This window comes from Erpetoichthys calabaricus, chromosome 5, assembly GCF_900747795.2.
Source record: "Erpetoichthys calabaricus chromosome 5, fErpCal1.3, whole genome shotgun sequence".
NCBI classification, from domain to species: domain Eukaryota; kingdom Metazoa; phylum Chordata; class Cladistia; order Polypteriformes; family Polypteridae; genus Erpetoichthys; species Erpetoichthys calabaricus.
Genome location: NC_041398.2, coordinates 237,458,806 through 237,479,837, shown reverse-complemented (window position 1 = coordinate 237,479,837; position 21,032 = coordinate 237,458,806).

Here is a 21,032-nt window from a genome sequence, read left to right as displayed (position 1 = left end):
CATGTATATATCGCTTTTCTCACTACTCAGACCGCTTAAGAGCCCAACAGAGCAGAGTCCCTATTGGCATTTACGGGATTCGAACCAGCAACCTTCCGATTGCCAGTGCAGATCCCTAGCCTCAGAGCCACCACTCCGCCTATATTCCCAGAAATATAGTTATGATTACATCTTGCCTGAAGAAGGGGCCTCAAAAGCTTAAATATTACAGTATTTTTAGTTAGCCAATAAAAGGTGTCATTTTGCTTGACTTCTCACTACACCCTGAAATATATAAATGCTTCACTCTCTGCATACGAGGTGATGATCCCAAAGTTCCCAGAATGCATTTATTTAAAAGCATACACACCAAATAACAATTAATGGTGAATGCCATCCATCCATTTTCCAACCCGCTGAATCCAAACACAGGGGTCTGCTGGAGCCAATCCCAGCCAACACAGGGCACAAGGCAGGAACCAATCCTGGGCAGGGCGCCAATCCACTGCAGGACACACACACGCAGCACACACTAGGGCCAATTTAGAATCGCCAATCCACCTAACCTGCGTGTCTTTGGACTGTGGGAGGAAACCCACGCAGACACGGGGAGAACATGCAAACTCCACGCAGGGAGGACCTGGGAAGCGAACCAGGTCTCCAGGTCTCCTAACTGCGAGGCAGCAGTGCTACCACTGCGCCACCCTAATGGTGAATGGTTCCTTCACAATAGTCACCCGCTGAGTTGATACACCAATCCCAGCGAGATTTCAACCTTTCAAAGCACCTCTGGAAGTCGTTATTTGTCAGTGTGCTCAAGACGTCGGTTGTTACCACTTGGATCTCCTCCACCGTCTCAAATCTGCGTCCTTTGAGCCTCATCTTCATGTTAGGAAATTAAAAAAAAAAAATCAGACAGCGCTAAATCAGGGGAGTACGGAGGGTGGGGAATGGCAGTAAACTTTGTAGAAGCCAAAAATTCGCGCACAATCAGAGATGTGTGAGCTGGTGCACAGAGCCGGCCTTAGGGCGAAGCGAACGAAGCAACTGCTTCGGGCCCATAGCTGGAGGGGGCCCACTGCGCCCAAGGTTTTTTTTTATCCTGTGATGCGACGCTGCTTGCGGAGGGCCCAATGGAGCAACAGACTCCTTCACTCCAACCTCTATTACTAATTTTTTTATATATATAATTCACGGGCAACATATTCCATCACCTAATTACTCCATGTGGACGTCTCCACTCGGCACTCCAATCTTCATTATGCTTCACTCAGGCCCGCGCGCCTGTTGCCGCCTCCACGGCTCATCTGTGCCTCTGTGCTCAGTAGGCGGCCACTTACGCTTCAGTCAGGGCCGCTCCGCCGCACTGCATAAAAGGGACCCTTCTCTTCGTAAAAGCCATCACTTTCCTTCATATCAATATATTTCCATTTTGTTAGAAAGAACGTCTTATAGATAGTAGTAATGCCTTGCAGAATTTCCACAGTTTGAAATTATTGTATTCCAAATATCTTCAGTTCCACTGCCAAAAAAATATAAATCAGGTGCTGAAAAACGTAAAGAAAAAGCAAGGATGAATTTTTCGCTATCCAAAAAGGCGCTTTGCAACGCTTCCTAACGAAAACGGTTAGCTCTAGCAGCAGCAGCAGCAGCACTAGCACCAGGACTGAACTTCCATTAGTCGAAGATACCGCAATGCCGTCCAAGCCCCACAAACCTGTATCCGACTCCGAGGAGTCATAAGCCGATGACGCCACCAACGTCTGAATAGTCTGGCATTGATTTCAATTGAGCAAGAGATAGTCGAATCTCTTGATCATTCTGAACTTATTCATGAGTTTGCCAGTGCCAAGGTTCGAAAAATGTCTTTTGTGTGAAATAGATTTCAATATCTGCGGGTAAGTTATTTTATACGGAAATCTGAATATCTCGAAAGTATGAAAACGAGCTTTAAAACCGAACAAAAATGTATAAACAAAATAATGTGGATCTCATCTTCATAAAATAAAAAAAATATATAAAAAATATAAAAAGCAAACAAAAAAAGTGCTTGGCCTAGCTATTTACCTCCACGTGCTGCCTGGTGGAAACAGCAAAAGCTGGCTAAAATGTAGCTTTATCTGTTAATGTATTGTCCATCCATCCATCCATTTCCCAACCCGCTGAATCTGAACACAGGGTCACAGGGGTCTGCTGGAGCCAATCCCAGCCAACACAGGGCACAAGGCAGGAACCAATCCCGGGCAGGGTGCCAACCCACCGCAGGACACACACAAACACACCAAACACACACTAGGGCCAATTTAGAATCGCCAATCCACCTACCCTGCATGTCTTTGGAATGTGGGAGGAAACCCACGCAGACACGGAGAGAACATGCAAACTCCATGCAGGGAGGACCCGGGAAGCGAACCCAGGTCCCCAGGTCTCCCAACTGCGAGGCAGCAGCGCTACCCACTGCGCCACCCTAATGTATTGTCACTAAAGACATTTATGCAGGCCTGCTCCGACCTCCATCACTCATACCCCTCACTCAGGGCCTTGTACGACAGTCTGCGCTGACAGCCTGCAAATTTGGCTCCTGTCAGTGTGTTACGGTTGTCAGTGTCAAACGGAAATCGTCAAAAAGTGATGGTTGTAGATGCCGGGAAAACGCATTTCTGCAACTCAGAATGCAGGAAATCACTTGGCGGCCGGAGCTCTGCCCCGGACCCCCTAGCTGCAGGGGTCAGGCCCGGTATCAGTTTGCTTCGGGCCCGAAATTGTTGTATGAAATTAAATCAAATGTGAAAAACTGGCTGTTCACAAATGTGGGTCCCCTTGTCATTTTGCTGATTTGAATGCCTGTCACTGCTCAGTGCTGATTACTTGTAACACCAAATTGGTGTGATGAGCTCGTTAAGCCTTCATAGACAGGTGTGTCCAGTCATGAGATATAAAGGTATTTAAGGTGGTCAATCACAAGTTGTGCTTCCCTTTGACTCTCCTCTGAAGAGTGACAGCATGGGATCCTCAAAGCAACTCTCTAAAGATCGAAAACAAAGATTGTTCAGTCTCCTGGTTTAGGGGAAGGCTACAAAAAGCTATCTGAGAGGTTTAAACTGTCAGTTTCAACTTTAAGGAATGGAATCAGGAAATGGAAGGCCACAGGCACAGTTGCTGTTAAACCCAGCAGGTCTGGCAGGCCAAGAAAAATACAGGAACAGCATATGAGCAGGATTGTGAGAATAGTGACAGACAACCCACAGATCACCTCCAAAGACCTGCAAGAACATCTTGCTGCAGATGGTGTATCTGTACATCGTTCTACAATTCAGTGCAATTTGCACAAAGAACATCTGTATGGCAGGGTGATGAGAAAGAAGCCCTTTCTGCACTCACGCCACAAACCGAGTTGCTTGTTATATGCAAATGCTCATTTAGACAAGCCAGATTCATTTTGGAACAAAGTTCTTTGGACTGATGAGACAAAAATTGAGTTATTTGGTCATAACAAAAAGCGATTTGCATGGTGGAAGAAGAACACCGCATTCCAAGAAAAACACCTGCTACCTACTGTCAAATTTGGTGGAGGTTCCATCATGCTGTGTGACTAGGTCAGAGGGACTGGAGCCCTCATTATAGTCGAGGGTCAGATGAATTCAACCCAATATGAACAAATTCTTCAGGATAATGTTCAAGCATCAGTCACAAAGTTGAAGTTACGCAGGGGTTGGATTTTCCAACAAGACAATGACCCAAAACACAGTTCGAAATCTACAAAGGCATTCATGCAGAGGGAGAAGTACAATGTTCTGGAATGGCCGTCACAGTCCCCTGACTTGAATATCATCGAAAATGTATGGGATGATTTGAAGCAGGCTGTCCATGCTCGGAAGCCATCAAATTGAACTGAACTGGAAAGATTTTGTATGGATGAATGGTCAGAAATACCTCCATCCGGAATCAGACACTCATCAAAGGCTATAGGAGGACAGCGTCTAGAGGCTGTTAGATTTGCAAAAGGAGGCTCAACTAAGTATTGATGTCATATCTCTGTTGGGGTGCCCACATTTATGCTCCTGTCTAATTTTGTTATGATGCATATTGCATATTTTCTGTTAATCCAATAAACTTAATGTCACTGCTGAGATCCTACTGTGTCCATAAGGCATGTCATATATTAAAAGGAAGTTCAGCCAATGAGAAACAAAAATCCAAAGAATTAAGAGGGGTTCCCAAACATTTTCATATGACTGTATTTATGTCCTGTAGGTAGCCATCAACAATAACCTGTACCAGAAGTTTCCAGAAATTTTGCCTTTTCTTTAAAACACTGGTTTATACATTATACTGGCAACACACATTAATGTCATTTTCTTTAAAACACTGAATTTTAGCCCATTACACTTGTCCTGGATGGCCACAGTGGCTGCAAGTTTTCATTCCCACCCAGTTGCTTAATTAGAAACTAATTCTTGCCAGTCTCAGACCTTATTTAATTTAATGGCTTGTTAGTAGTCTGCAATGTCAGGTTCTTAATACAGTGGAGCACTTTAAAAAAACTACTGAAAACACATTACTTTAACATGGCCTTCTCATAACTTCACTGTAATTTAATCCTGATATTCTGTATATCCAATTCATTATAATAACTATTCATGGTGGCTCTAAAATCTGTACTAACCCCTACTCTCTCTTCTGTTTCCTTTTCTGGTGTCCTTTTGGTGGTGGTGCATCTACCCAAAGCACTGTGATGTTCCAACAATGATGGATGGATTAAAAGCCAGAAGTCTGTATGACCATCAGCATCAAGTGACTCTGTGAGAACCCGAACTACAAAGAGGACTATTTCATTTATGTTAGGTAGAATGCCCAGAGGTGACTGGGTGGTCTCGTGGCCTGAAACCCCTACAGATTTTATTTTTTTCTCCAGCTTTCTGGGTTTTTTTTTGTTTTTTCTGTCCACCCTGGCCATCAGACCTTACTCCTTTTCTATGTTAACTAATGTTGTCTTATTTTAATTTCTTATTTTGTCTTTTATTTTTCTTTTTTTCATTATGTAAAGCACTTTGAACTACTTTTTGTATGAAAATGTGCTATAGAAATAAATGTTGTTGTTGTTGTTATATCGTAGATTTTTTCCTCTCCTGGGATATCATCTAAATGACTTGAAGCCTAAAACAGACTATTTTCAGTCTGTGACAATTTTCTCTTAAGTGTTTTATTAAACCAAATAGTTCATGATGGATCCACACAGGTGTAAACGCAAACAAGTTAGACCAGGGGTCTGCAACCTTTTTTCCCCTAAGAGCTACTTTTACAAAATGAAAATGGCCGAGAGCTACTCCTGCTTTCTAATGTTTATTCTTATAGCTTATTTCAACCCAAACAAACTGAATAAGCTTTTATTTATGGAGGTTTATGAGCACTGCACTTTAGTTAGACACTGTTTTGGTTTGTTACTGAAGCACTTGCACTTTTTTCCACCATCCCTTTGCTCAGTGTGATTTGTCCCCATCAGACCAGCTACATTACTGACAGTGTTGGGTTGGAGAGGCTCCCTGAAGTAAGGTGGGAGGTTGGAGCAGGACCCACGCCATCACAAATGTTTCTGGTAAAACTTTCACAGTGGTGACCAAAGAGAGACAACAGCAAACAATTGTCAAAAATATCCATGAAAAAAATTTTCACATTACTCGTGTCGCATAATCCACAAGTCAAGTCATCCAGCTGTAAGCTAACAATGAATGAAACGCATGTATTTTTTTTTGGTAAAATATTGTTAAATAAATAACTCCAGAAAAGTAGTCCACAAACAGCAAGCCTCTTCACATGCGGTCACACTTTTGAAGGACAGGACTCTTGACCAATAAATGAGGAGGACAGGTGGGTCTGTGCTGAACTTTTATCCTATCACTGCAATAATGTTCACACTGTACAGCTGAGTGTTGTTGCATAGCAACATCAATTCAATGTCACCGCCTCAGAAAACAAATATAAAAGCACCAGAGGCTCTGCCCCCCCGCTCGCTTCGCTTGCCAACCCCCCTGCCTGCGCTACACACGAGCCACTTCACAGCTCTGCCCCTCACGTATGGGCAAGCGGATGTACAATTTAAACAGATTGTTATTGTCATGGGAATTGTTACATATGCATAATAGAACTAACTATTTTACATTACAGTAAGTAATTAACCATAGTTAAAAAATAGTAAAACGTAATAAATTGAAAGAAAATTATGTTTCATGTTCCGTTAGAGGTATTCGTTGTGTTACACGTTTTTATTCTGTTTGGCTTTGAAATTAACATGCAAATACTTTTTAAACTTACACTTTTACTGTACAACTTTAGGAAAAACAATATTTGGAATTAACTTTTCATCAATATCGCATTGAATTTTGATTCCGTGTTTGAAGTTACATCGTGACAACACAAAAGTATAACTGCTGTGAGTGAATTTCGTTTCTTTCTGTTTAATAAATAAATCAACTTTTTTCAAATGTTGGTCTCTGAGATTTGTTAATTGTCTTTACAAAAGCTATTCTAACAGGAAACTGTTAACATTTTAATACGAATGGCATATCAAGATCTCCTTTGGTGTCTAATGTTATCCCCTGAAGATGTACAACATTACCTTTCTTGTCGCCTGTTAAAAATGTCAGAATTGTTCAACCAATTTTAAATACAACTAATCTTGTCCTTGCATAGCCCATCACTCAGACATAAACTACGCAATAACATTACAAGACATCCTTCTTTCAGCAGTAATTCGGCCGATGGAAGACATGATGGTGTTAACGGTTGTAGATATTCTACAGGATATTGTAAGTTGATGTTTACATCTTCCACACCATCACCACCAACTGTTTCAGCAGAGTCTATTGATACTCATTTAACCATTTTGCCAATTTGATCGTAAAAATTTATAAGAGCTGAGAGCGCAGGAACTGTGCCTGACAAAAGCATTCACACGAATGAGATGTGAGAGGACCACTGGTGTGGGCTGTTAACTGGAAATGGTTGAGAGGAGGACGGGACTTGAAAAAATCTCTTGGCAATAGTCTCGTCTCGTCTCAAGACTTTCTTTTATAATAGAGAGATTAGAAAACAGTATGAAATCCAACAACCAGTGGCAAATCTGAGTTCTGTGACCCTAAAAACATATTGCCAGACATATCTTAATACATAATTCGCCAGTCTCCTCAGTCACTCACTCACTCACTCACTCACTCACTCACTCACTCACTCACTCACTCACTCACTCACTCACTCACTCACTCACTCACTCACTCACTCACTCACTCACTCACTCACATCTGTCCAAAGCTGAATGCGCAGTCGCCTTCTGCACAGCTGCCCGAAAAACCTTACGAGACCGACATCACGGCAGGTGACGGATTTATAGCCGCGAAAATTCAAAGAGAAAGGCGACTTCGACCGACATCCAACCCCAACATTGCGGGAGGCGGCGGATTTACGGCTGCAAAAATTCAAAGAGAAAGGCGACTTCGATTAAAGCTCTAGAGGCCTGAAAGGCGATTTCGACTAGAGCTCCAGGCCTAATTATGCATTCATTCAATACACCTATATCAGGTCTGTGGTGCTTATACTTATTATATATTATACTATTCCACTCATGCCCGTTTCATCTTACGTTGTCGAAACGGGCTCTATGTCTATAATTTAATAACTAGAGCTCAAAGTTCCAACACCAGTACTGACTGAGAAACAAGAGTTTGTCTTCACCGCCCAGACTGAACCTCCAGTTCCTGCTTTTGCCACCATGATGGTGACACGTTTTCAGTCCTTGTCCAAGATTCTGGATAAAAACAATTCATAACAATGTTTCTGGTGAGCGAGTTTTCTTTTCTGGTTTAAAGAATCCAAGCTCTGCTAGTCACTTTTTGGTTGTTTTGGTTATCATTTTTATTTAGGTATTTGTGGCCTAAACAGTCTGACTTTTTATGCTTCCACATTTATTAGACAAAGATTTTGAATCCCTGGCTTTTTCCAAGTTTTCTTCCTGATATTTTTTTAAAACCTGAATAAAAATACATTTACAAATGAAAGGACTGCCAATTAATGTTATGATGCAGTGTCCCGGACATGCTGAAAAGGGGAAGAGACCTCCAAAATTAGCCTCAAAAGCTAGGGTGGGCCTTCCCTAGCCTGTCCAGAATAGACCTCAGCCCAGACAGCTTGACCCCAAAATATACTGGTCTGCTTTGGCCTAGTCTTTTTCTTCTTCCTGTTCATCTTTTCCCACTTCTAAGTTGAGTCAACGTGCCTGATTGGCCTTCTCCATACATCTCGGTCCTGCACCTCTTCTCCAGTCAAGCCCTTTTCCTTCAGATCTTCTTTTACCTTATCCATCCACCTCTGCTTCAGCCTCCCTCGCTTTCTCCTGGACTTCCATTCCCATCACTCTTTTGCCCACATATCCATTGAGTCTCCTCACCACACATCCATACTGCTTCAGTCTCCTTTCCTGTACTTTTTGTCACACACACGCGTTTAGGAGGAAGTCAAAAAGCCTAAAGTTGAGTAAAATATCGCGAGACAAGGAGTTGTCACATGGTACTTACCCACCTACAACTGAACACCAGCAAAACCAAGGAACTGGTGGTGGATTTTAGGAGACCCAGGCCCCTCATGGACCCCGTGATCATCAGAGGTGACTGTGTGCAGAGGGTGCAGACCTATAAATACCTGGGAGTGCAGCTGGACGATAAATTGGACTGGACTGCCAATACTGATTCTCTGTGCAAGAAAGGACAGAGCCGCCTGTACTTCCTTAGAAGACTGGCATCCTTCAACATCTGCAGTAAGATGCTGCAGATGTTCTATCAGATGGTTGTGGCGAGTGCCCTCTTCTACGCAGTGGTGTGCTGGGGAGGCAGCATTAAGAAGAAGGATGCCTCACGCCTGGACAAACTGGTGAGGAAGGCAGGCTCTATTGTTGGCATAGAGCTGGATGGTTTGACATCCGTAGCAGAGCAACGGGCACTCAGCAGGCTCCTATCAATTATGGAGAATCCACTACATCCATTAAACAATGTCATCTCCAGACAGAAGAGCAGTTTCAGCGACAGACTGCTGTCACTGTCCTGCTCCACTGACAGACTGAGAAGATCATTCCTCCCCCAAACTATGCGACTCTTCAATTCCACCAGAGGGGGTAAACGTTGAACATTATTCAAGTTATTGTCTGTTTTTTACCTGCATTTTTTATTACTCTTTAATTTAATATTTTTTGCTGCTGGAGTATGTGAATTTCCCCCTGGGATTAATAAAGTATCTATCTATCTATCTATCTATCTATCTATCTATCTATCTATCTATCTATCTATCTATCTATCTATCTATCTATCTATCTATCTATCTATCTATCTATCTATCTATCTATCTATCTATCAATTCTCTCAATCTCTCAGCAGGAAAACCAAGGAGAAGTAAACACCACACTTCCGGGTTCCAAAAATGGCCGCCGCTACGTCACTTCTGGCGCCAGACATAACGTTACTTCCGACTCCTTCTGATGACATTACTTCCGAGTTTCTGTTAAGATGACGTCGCTTCCGTGTCCCCGTTTTGACATCACTTCCTGCCAGCCATTTCCTGCCTCCATTTTACTTTTCTGTATAAATACGTCATTTTGTTGACTGTAAATTATCACCTATTTAAAAATACTTTTTGCTCTTGATCACAACGTTTCTTTTGGTTTTTCTTTTCTCCGGTGGACAATATTAGGGGAACGGTCCCCAAAACTTCTTTTTTGGTGAAGCTTCTTTTATTTACTAAGAAGATTTTCCACATTTTTTAGATGTCTCTCCCTCTTTTGTTTTACCTCTGATGGTCTCATTTTTTATTCTGTCCTTTTTTGTAACTCCACACATTCATCTCAACACTCTCATTTCTAACACATTTAACTTCTTCTCCTACACACACTTTACTGCCTCATGTCTCAGCTCCATACATCAATGCCTGTCTTACCATTGTAGAACTTCAGTGAGCACACATAATGCATTTGCTCGATCAAAGCTTGCTCTACATGAATTCACATATTGGGGCATGATGAAAGATGCAACGTGAATAATGCACACCAAGCAATAGAAAGCTAGTACATAGAATGTACTGTATGTAGTATCTGATTTATATAGGAGGTACCAGACATACATTCTTACCTTTTAGCTTTTAAATCCCAGCTGAAGACTCACTACTTCAGTTTAGCACACCCTGACTAGAGCTGCTGATTAACTGTACAGACTGCATCTCTGTTGTTAGTCATTAGCACTAAAACATCAGTAACATGAAAGTTATAATTTGTTACTAACCCTCACCTATTCTGATTCTCTTCTCGGTACTCAAATGTGGCACTTGGTGCCATGGCCCACCTGCCAAGTTGTTTTGCCTGCCTAAGGTAAAGTCTCCTCTGATGGAGGATCACATGAATTGTGAGAAAGAGGGGTCCTTTCATCGGATTGGCTGGCCTAACACTGTTTCAGCTGTGGAATGGCCAAATGGGGGAGGCAGCTTGATGGATGAGGTCTCCAGGAGTCTAAAATTAGCCAAATCTTATTATGTGATATCATCTACTGTTAAATTCTGCTCTGTACTTCTAAAAAAAATTTACATTTTTTATTGAGGATTAGTTCTGTTCTGTGTATTGTATTGTATTGACCTCCTTCTTTTTGACACCCACTGCACGCCCAACCTACCTGGAAAGGGGTCTCTCTTTGAACTGCCATTCCTGAGATTTCTTCCATTTTTTTTTTTTGGGAGTTTTTCCTTGTCTTCTTAGAGAGTCAACGCTGGGGGGCTGTCGAGAGGCAGGGCCTGTTAAAGTCCATTGCGGCACTTCCTGTGTGATTTTGGGCTATAAAAAAATAAACTGTATTGTATTATATTGTATTACCTACCTACCCAGTAAAACTCCTGTGTACACATATGAATGAAGAGTGTGCGACTTTTTTCAGTGTCTGAAGGGCTTTTCTCTGAGCCCTCTGCTTTTCCTCCTACATCTGAAAGACACACGAGTTACATTGATTACTGACTGCAAATTGGCCCAGTGTAAGTAAGTGTAAGTGTGCCCTCTAGTGGTCTGGAGCTTCGTCCTGAGTTGTTTCGCACCTTGCACAAACAGCAGCAGGGAACAGACTATGGCTTCTTATGACTATAAAATGGATGGATTTGGTGGTGTCCCAAGGGAAGTGTCCACCGCTGCCTTTTATAAACTGCCAAAGAAAAGTGTTCACACCTTTGGAAGTTTCTACATTTTATTGTTATACAACTTTGAATTACAGTGGATATAGTTTGGTTTCTTTAACATTGATCAACAGGAAGACTATTTAATGTGAAAGTGAAAACAGATGTTTGTAATGTGCAACAACATTTTAAATTAACAACAAAAATAAAACAGAAAATAATTATTTTTCTAAGCATTCTTCTTCTTTTTCTCCTTCTTCTTCTTCTTCTTCTTCTTCTTCTTCTGGCTGCTCCCATTAGGGGTTGCCACAGCGGATCATCTTCTTCCATATCTTTCTGTCCTCTACGTCTTGCTCTGTTGCACCCATTACCTGCATGTCCTCTCTCAACACATCCATAAATCTTCTCTTAGGCCTTCCTCTTTTCCTCTTCCATGGCAGCTCCATCCTTAACATCCTTCTCCCAATATACCCACCATCTCTCCTCTGCACATCTCCAAACCAACGCAATCTCGCCTCTCTGACTTTGTCTCCCACTCGTCCCCCTTGAGCTGACCCTCTGACGTCCTCATTTCTAATCCTGTCCATCCTCGTCACAGCCAATGCAAATCTTAGCATCTTTAACTCTGCCACCTCCAGCTCTGTCTCCTGCTTTCTGGTCAGTGCCACTGTCTCCAACCCATATAACATAGGTGGTCTCACTACCGTACTGTAGACCTTCCCTGTCACTCTTGCTGATATCCATCTGTCACAAATCACTCCTGACACTCTTCTCCACCCACTCCACCCTGCCTGCACTCTCTTTTTCACTTCTCTTCCACAATCCCCATTACTCTGTACTGTTGATCCCAAGTATTTAAACTCCTCCACCTTCGCCAGCTCTACTCCTTGCATCCTCACCATTCCACTGACCTCCCTCTCATTCACACACATGTATTCTGTCTTGTTCCTACTGACCTTCATTCCTCTCCTCTCTAGAGCAGATCTCCACCTCACAGGGTCTACTCATCCTGCTCCCTACTCTCGCTACAGATCACACTGTCATCAGCAAACATCACAGTCCACGGGGACTCCTGTCTAATCTCGTCTGTCAACCTGTCCATCACCATTGCAAATAAGAAAGGGCTCAGAGCCGATCCCTGATGTAATCCCACCTCCACCTTGAATGCATCCGTCACTCCTACCGCAGACTTCACCACGGTCACACTTCCCTCATACATATCCTGTACCACTCTTACGTACTTCTCTGCCACTCCCGACTTCCTGATACAATACCACAGCTCCTCTTCAGGAGCTGCACCCAAGATGACATCACTTCCGCCATTTTGTCTTTAGAACTCAGTTCATAAGGAGAACTTGAACTGTGCACATCAGTGCGACTACTAAAAATACCTTTTGCAGCCAGGTATAATATAAGGGTGGCTGCCCCAAATCTTTTTGTTAGTCCGAGGCTGATTTCATTCAGCCTGACCAAGAACATGCCTTGACACAACATCACGTCCGCAAAACAAAAGATAAATCAGGCAGGTTTTCCCGTATTTGGTCTGCAGAGAAAAGAGAGGAAGGTTTAGCGAACCCCGCCACCCCCTGGCCTGGTGTGGAATTATCTTTTTTCAGTCCACTCAGCTTCTATCTATCTATCTATCTATCTATCTATCTATCTATCTATCTATCTATCTATCTATCTATCTATCTATCTATCTATCTATCTATCTATCTATCTATCTATCTATCTATCTATCTATCTATCTATCTAAGTTATACAGTATATTACAAATATCATTCCATCTCTGCCAGACTGATACCGTTTTTTAAGAGTTTATTGTTTTTCATCATTTCCAAAACATTCAGCCTTTCCTGAGATTTATGTGCCGATTTATACCTTCTGGCAGCACCTAGTGTGTTACGCGCGCTTATGAAGTCTCCTTAATCCTGGTAAAGTTAGGAGTCATTTCCTAAATTAGCTGTCGCTCATTTCTAAAGAGCAGGACTAAGTGTGTGCCACTCTGAGATTTTTCAGGCAGTTAGGACGTTTTCCTACTCTGAGACGCTTAATAAAATACAAACACTGGTATTTGAGCTCTGTGTAGACTGAGGGTGCAGGTAAACAGCAGAGTTACATTACTTTGATCTGAATCCTGATGACATACAAACTTTAACCCCACTTATCTTGCAGATATTCTGTAAATTATTAGTCCTCTGTATTTAACAATTGTGAAAGCAGTGTGCTGTTATGTTTGCTGTGTGTTTAATGTGGGGGTGTATTTATAGCAAACAATTTTCGCAAAGAGTAACATGAACTAAATCCCAAAATTATTTGAGTGTTTAAATTATTATAAGCATTCAGAGATTTTTTTTTATCAGTTAGCTCAGCGGTTCTCAAATTGTGGGGTGCGCCCGGATGTAACAAAAAAAGGGGGCGCGAATGTTGCCATATGTGGCTTAATTTCGCTATTCGTAGGAAAATTTTAAACTTGTAGCAGTGTATCGGCAGCAAAAAATATAGGAATAAATTTTATTAGGGTTTCAAAAAAATGTTAGGGGGGCGCGATTAAAACTGTTATGAAAACTCGGGTAACAAATACTTAAAGGTTGAGAAACGCTGAGTTAGCTAATGGAGCGGAGTGTTAGTAAGGACACAAAGCGAGACAGAAAGCAGCAACAGTAAATAATTATAACGTGTGTGGTGAGCGGCTGGGGTTAATACCCAGTCGGGACGCCTGGAAGGACCGGAAGAGGGACTATGCCTCCTTCGGAGCACGAGAGGGCAGCCGCCCTGGTTGGTATGGGGACCACAGGAACAGAGCATGGAAGCTCAGCCCTGTAGGGGCCCGTGGTCACCGCCAGGGGGTGCCCTGATGCCTGAAAAGCCCTGGACGTCAGCACTTCCACCACACCCAGAGGTGCTGGAGGAAGGATCACCAGGGACACCCGGAGTGCTTCCGGGTGCTCGTGCGGCACTTCCGCCACACCAGGAAGTGCCGCAGGAAGCTCATCTGGAGGCACCTGGAGCATGTCCGGGTGGTCATAAAAGGGGCCGCCTCCCTCCATTCGTCAGCTGGAGTCGGGTGGAAATGGACAGAGCTCAGAGGAGAGGAGTGGAGGCAGTCAGAGAGAGAAGAGGTCCAAAAGATTATGATATGCTAATGCCCACCTGAGAGAGTCACCACAGATCACGTCTGGGTGATCATAAAAGGGGCCGCCTCCCTCCATTCATCAGATGAAGTCGGGTGGAAGTGGACAGAGGCGGTCAGGAAGAGAGGCATCATTGGAAGAGGCCTGGACTGAGGGTGTTTGGTGCAGGGGCACCGGGTTGTGTGTGATACACTTCTGTAAATAGAATATATATAATAAGCGTGTGTGTGGTTTTGAACCATCGATGTCTGCCTGTCTGTGTCCAGGCTGTTTCCCACACATGATAATCTAAAACAAGGCATTGAACATCCATAACCCAGGGACTGGTAGCTTCAGTTCTAGAGAGGCCTGAGTTGACTTTATTATGGAGCTTACTTACAAAAGTTAGGCAGGTTTCATTTCGAAATTCTACGCGTAATGGTCATAACTGGAACCTCTTTTTTGTCCATATACTGTAATGGAGGAGGCGGAGTCGCGTATCGCGTCAAAAACGCCTCCTACGTAATCACGTGAACTGAAAACAAGGAAGAGCCCCAAAGAGCGCTGAAGAAAACATTCTCCGTCAACCCCCACACTCCCCCCGCCCTTCCACACATCACGGCATTTTCGTTAATGAAGTGACGTAATACTCTAGCTCCACCTTCTTCACAAGTTCATTCACCAAATTATTTGTCAATTATATTTCACAGTAAGAATTTACAGCACGACTCAAACGCGGGAACGAAGGTAAATGACGTTAATTGTTGAGTGTCTTTTAATACTGTGTAAGCATACATATTAACACATGTGCAATTAAGCGTGTGCATTTACGGGGTGATTTCTCAGGCTTAAAAGCTCGCCTTTTATTAAAAAGGTAAATGCAAACTGTTTTCATTCTGAAGGGCACAAACCACGTTGGATTTCAGCCGTTAAACGCGCAAAAATGTCGGTACACCAGATAAATAAGCGCAACATATTATCAGTTGTATTGTATGCTTACAATACATATAGAAATGTGTTAATCGTTAAATAATAGTATGGGATGGTGTTTTTTGACTTGCGCCTTGATTTAAACGATTCCATGTCTTGGTGGGTTTGCGTAGCTTATTGTCAATATCTTTACACCTGTTTTTAAGACTTATTGACTGAAACGGGCTTTCACGAAAAAACTTAGGGCTTTGCTACAGGATACACCCTCCACAAGTTAAGGAAGTAAAAATAAAGGTATATATTTCTGTTTTATTTAAACCTTTTAAGTTCGTATGCATAGCCCCATTTGGCTGTTTTAGTTTTTTTTTTTCTTTCTTCAGTAATATTTAATCTCCTTAAAGAAAAACAACATATGCATTTTACCTTTTTTGTATCTCTTTAGTAATATTTTAGTGTAAAAGGATAACCAGTATTTAAACCTTTTATGTTACTTTATAAAGTTATTTCACACAATGTTGAAAAATTAATAAGAAAGCTACATATTTTGGCAGCTGCTGCTTTAATTTTCAATGAAATGAAAAAAGCTCTCCAAGAGAAAACCTCAATGAAGAAGAAACAGTTTGCACTATCTAAAAAGGAGAAACCCTCATTTATAAAGGTTTGCTGTAGATGACTTAACTGAAAATAAATGAATAGTTCCTATGTGTATAATACATATTTATCTATTTGACTTATGCCTTTATTCCAGTAACTTGCAACATCTGAGATACAATTTGTTACATTACTTTTGTTTTTTGCAGCACAGGCAGGTGAAGTGACTTCCTCAGAGTCACACAGAGATGTCTACCAGGATTTGAACTGACAAGCTCCGGGTTTGCTGAAATATTACTGAAGAAAGAAAAAAAACAAAAACGGGCAAATGGGGCTATGCATACAAATGTCCATCCATCCATTATCCAACCCGCTATATCCTAAATACAGGAGCCAATCCCTGCCAACACAGGGCACAAGGCAGGAAACAAACCCCGGGCAAGGTGCCAGCCCACCGCAGGGCGCACACACCCACACACACCCACACACCAGGGACAATTTAGAATCGCCAATATACCTAACCTGCATGTCTTTGGACTGTGGGAGGAAACCGGAGTACCCGGAGGAAACCCAGACAGACACGGGGAGAACATTCAAACTCCATGCAGGGAAGCGAACCCGGGTCTCCTAACTGGCACCTTTCACTGCGCCACCATGCCGCCCGCATACAAACTTAAAAGGTTTAAATAAAACAAAAAATATATACCTTTATTTTTACTTCCTTAACTTGTGGAGGGTGTATCCTATAGCAAAGCCCTAAGTTTTTTCATGAAAGCCCCTTTCAGTCAATAAGCCTTAAAAACAGGTGTAAAGCTAAACTTGCAGCACCGCTATTCAATTACACTTGCCTAACGCCTCTCCTAAGGGGACATACTGTGGGATCTGGGCATCAGTCAAAGCACCAATCACAGGCCCGATTAGAAAGCGGGAAGCTGTGATTTGTCGTCTCCCTCCCATGTAACAATCACAGCCCGTGTTACAACGCACTATGTATGTATGTATATATGTATATATGTATATGTGTGTGTATGTATGTGTGTATATGTATGTGTAGATATGTGTATGTATATATATGTTTACATAACCTCTTTAACACACTACTTCTCCGCTGCGAAGCGCGGGTATTTTGCTAGTATATAATAAGTATAAGCACCACAAACCTGATATAGGTGTATTTAATGAATGCGTAATTAGGCCTTGAGCTGTAGTTAAAATCGCCTTTCAGGCCGCTAGAGCTTTAATCGAAGTCGACTTTCTCTTTGAATTTTTGCAGCCGTAAATCCGCTGCCTGCCGCGATGTTGGTCTCGTAAGGTTTTTCGGGCAGCTGCGCAGAAGGCGACTGCGCATTCGGCTTCGGACGGATGTGAGTGAGTGAGGAGGCAGGTGAATTATGTATTAAGATTTATTTTTATCTTAAAAATACCAGCTATCGCAGTGTGGTTGTGTTGTGGTTAGCTTCACAGTTCCAGCATCCTATGTTGAATCCCACAAAAGGGCCCTCATGTATAAAGTACTAGCTGTCCCCCATGGCTCCACCCGTGTAGTACTGAAACAGGACAAACTTTAAAAATCAACAAAAAATTTTTTTCAAAACTGTAATTTCTGTTGAGAACAATTTATATCGATAGGTTTCCTATCCGAAGGCCTTTTAATATAAACTATTTTTTGTTTTGTTATCAGGGCGAGGACATAGAGTTTTCTTGGTTAACTTACCTGGGAGAAAGCGACATAAAGCTGACCAGGCGAGAAGCACAGTGAGCTGAGATCAACCCCTGGCAACATGAGTGTCTGTCCCCGGGCCTTGTTAATTGACATTGCAAAGCAAAGCTTCACCAGGAACTGGAATCTCTTGAATTGAAAGGGCATGTCCATCATGATTAGAGGAAGGCGTGGGATTAAAACCCTCTCACCAGCGGCACATCCTGTGATGATAATCGCCTCTATGATGTTGTTCTGAACCTGACAGACCTGGACACGGGTACCATTGCAAAGTTTGGATGGGCTCAGGTTTTTCAAAAGGATAAGTTGTGGGGCGGCATGCCAGGAGGATTAATGTAATTTAAAAATTCTGTAGGATAATGAACTGAATCATTGTATTCTAAAATGGTATTTATTGAAGTGTATGTCCAAGACAGCGTGTCAAATAATTTGAGCAGAAATTGATTTATGTTATGCCTCCCCCTCTCCTCAGCCCGTAACCTTTTGCTTATAAAATCGGTTCCACAAGCAAACTATGATAATTAGCGCGATGAGAGAAGTTGCAAAATCAACCAGAATGTTCAGATAAATTATAGAAAAAAGACCAATCTAAATCCGTTAAGTAGTTCTCTCATGAAAAGCGCACAGACATACAGACAATCTTCTTATATAATACCCTACCGTGGCTGTCCATTTGTCTGTCCAGCATTTTAAATCACCCGTAGCTTACAAATCGTTTGACCTATTGATCTGAAATTCGGTACGCATATACTGCGTGACCTCTACTGTCCGCCTTCAGGGTGATGACTTTTATTCCTCTTTTTATTTTTATTTTATTTTATTGTAGAATCAACGCTCGGCAGCAAGGCAGCCATGCGGCACATGTGTACAGGCACCATTCTTATCCCTACCACCTTCGCCGTCACTTCCCCTACCTCTTCATATCTTAAATCATTCATGAGGCAGATTGAAGACTTAAGTGCAGGCTTAAGTGAAAAATTAAGAAAAAGTTATTGCAAGACAAACACAGACTTAATCAGTTTTAATGCAATAAGATGCCGACGAAAGAAGAGAAGAAGCGGACCGCTAGGGTGGAGAAAAGAAGAGCTGCTCAGGAAACAGCAAGCGCATCAACCTCTGAGCAAACGAACGTACAGAGAAAGAGGAGGAAAACTATAAGTGCTCAAGTCAAGTGTATTCACTGCACGTTATTGTTATAGCAGTGCGCTGTTACTGGTAAATACATAATTTAATTGTTGTTATTACATGCAAGCTCGAAAAAACTACCAATTTTTGTGTTGTTCTCCTTATTGTACTCCTAATTAGATAGATAGATAGATAGATAGATAGATAGATAGATAGATAGATAGATAGATAGATAGATAGATAGATAGATAGATAGATAGATAGATAGATAGATAGATAGATAGATAGATAGATAGATAGATAGATACTTTATTAATCCCAAGGAGAAATTCCCATACTCCAGCAGCAGCATACTGATAAAAACAATATTAAATTAAAGAGTGATAACAATGCAGGTATACAGACAGTCAATAACATTGTATAATGTTAACGTTTACCCCCCGGTGGAACTGAAGAGTCACATAGTGTGGGGGAGGAACGATCTCCTCAGTCTGTCAGTGGAGCAGGACGGTGACAACAGTCTGTCGCTGAAGCTGCTCCTCTGTCTGGAGATGATCCTGTTTAGTGGATGCAGTGGATTCTCCATAATTGACAGGAGTCTGCTCAGCGCCCGTCGCTCTGCCACGGATGTGAAACTGTCCAGCTCCGTGCCTACAATAGAGCCTGCCTTCCTCACCAGTTTGTCCAGGCGTGAGGCGTCCCTCTTCTTTATGCTGCCTCCCCAGCACACCACCGCGTAGAAGAGGGCGCTCGCCACAACCGTCTGATAGAACATCTGCAGCACCTTATTGCAGATGTTGAAGGACGCCAGCCTTCTAAGGAAGTATAACCGGCTCTGTCCTCTCTTGCACAGAGCATCAGTATTGGCAGTCCAGTCCAGTTTATCATCAAGCTGCACTCCCAGGTATTTATAGGACTGCACCCTCTGCACACAGTCACCTCTGATGATCACGGGGTCCATGAGGGGCCTGGGCCTCCTAAAATCCACCACCAGCTCCTTGGTTTTGCTGGTGTTCAGTTGTAGGTGGTTTGAGTCGCACCATTTAACAAAGTCATTGATGAGGTTCCTATACTCCTCCTCCTGCCCACTCCTGATGCAGCCCACGATAGCAGTGTCGTCAGTGAACTTTTGCATGTGGTATATTCGATCTCTTTTCACTGTTCCATTATTTCACTGAGTAATAATTTCTGTTTGATTGAGCTAATGCGATCTTTACTATCAGTTTTCTGAGCCTTTCGATTTTTAGAACTTTCATTATCTCTAACTAGTCTGCATGTGTATCGCGCCAACGTTTTTAAACCTCTTTACGACGTTCTACTTTGTCATCTACTCTTTGTCTTTTATTTCCGGCCCTGGGCATGGTTAAATCTCTTGGCACAGAGTTCTCGTCTCATGGGACATGAAAGTGTCTCTCTGAAAAAGTCACGTCTCGTCCCAGGCTAAAAAGTTTTGTCTCATCCCAGGTTTTTTTTTTTTTTATATCATAGGGAGATTTGCATTTTGGGTTAAATTTACCAAGCCTTTAAGCCAGTTTGTGTGCACCACATATAGAGAATGGAAAAATGTTAATAAACTGACCTTTCACTGAGAAATAAAATTTGGTGACCAACTGTCACCATCTCTTCTGTCTTTCAAACTTTTCTTGTCGTTCTTTCCTTCTCTGGGACTCGGAATTTTGCTTTGAGATGTCAATGAATACAAACGGCGGAGAATCAGATTTGGAGGTTTTCCTACTTATTACTGAAGTTCATAAGGACCGGCCTGAACCATTCTGGCTAAAGACGTTGGGGTGAAATACAATTAAGTTTTAGTATGAATTCCTAGTTTTGGCAAAAAAAAACCCCACTGGTTTCTAAATAATAACTGATTCTTTTAACTGTATCTTCACTAACTGGCCAGTAAAATCTGATACAATTATGGTTCAGTATGTTTGAGGGCCCCTGTAAGTTACGGACCCTTGGAATTTATCAGACAGCATGTAATGAAGGTTTGGTGTGAGCTGTTGAGTATCTACTGTATATACTGTATATAAAACCCAACATCTGTCTGTCTGCTTTTCACGAGAGAACTACTTAAGATCGTTTTTTGTTTTCTATAATTTGCTTGAACATTTCGGTTGATTTTGCAACTTCTTTCATTCCGCTAAGTATCATAGCTCGCTTGTGGTACAGATTTATTTCAACATTGCGCAAATCTGAGAGAGGCACATTGAAAAAGGGGACGGGGCCCTCCTCAATTACATGTCAGCCCTGGAACTTAACTTGCCTCTGCTTAGCTAGCAAACGAGAGAATTACTTAACGGATTTAGATCAGTTTTTAGATCAGTTTTTTTCTGTGATTTGCTTGAACATTCTGGTTGATTTTGTGATTTCTCTCATCGCGGTAA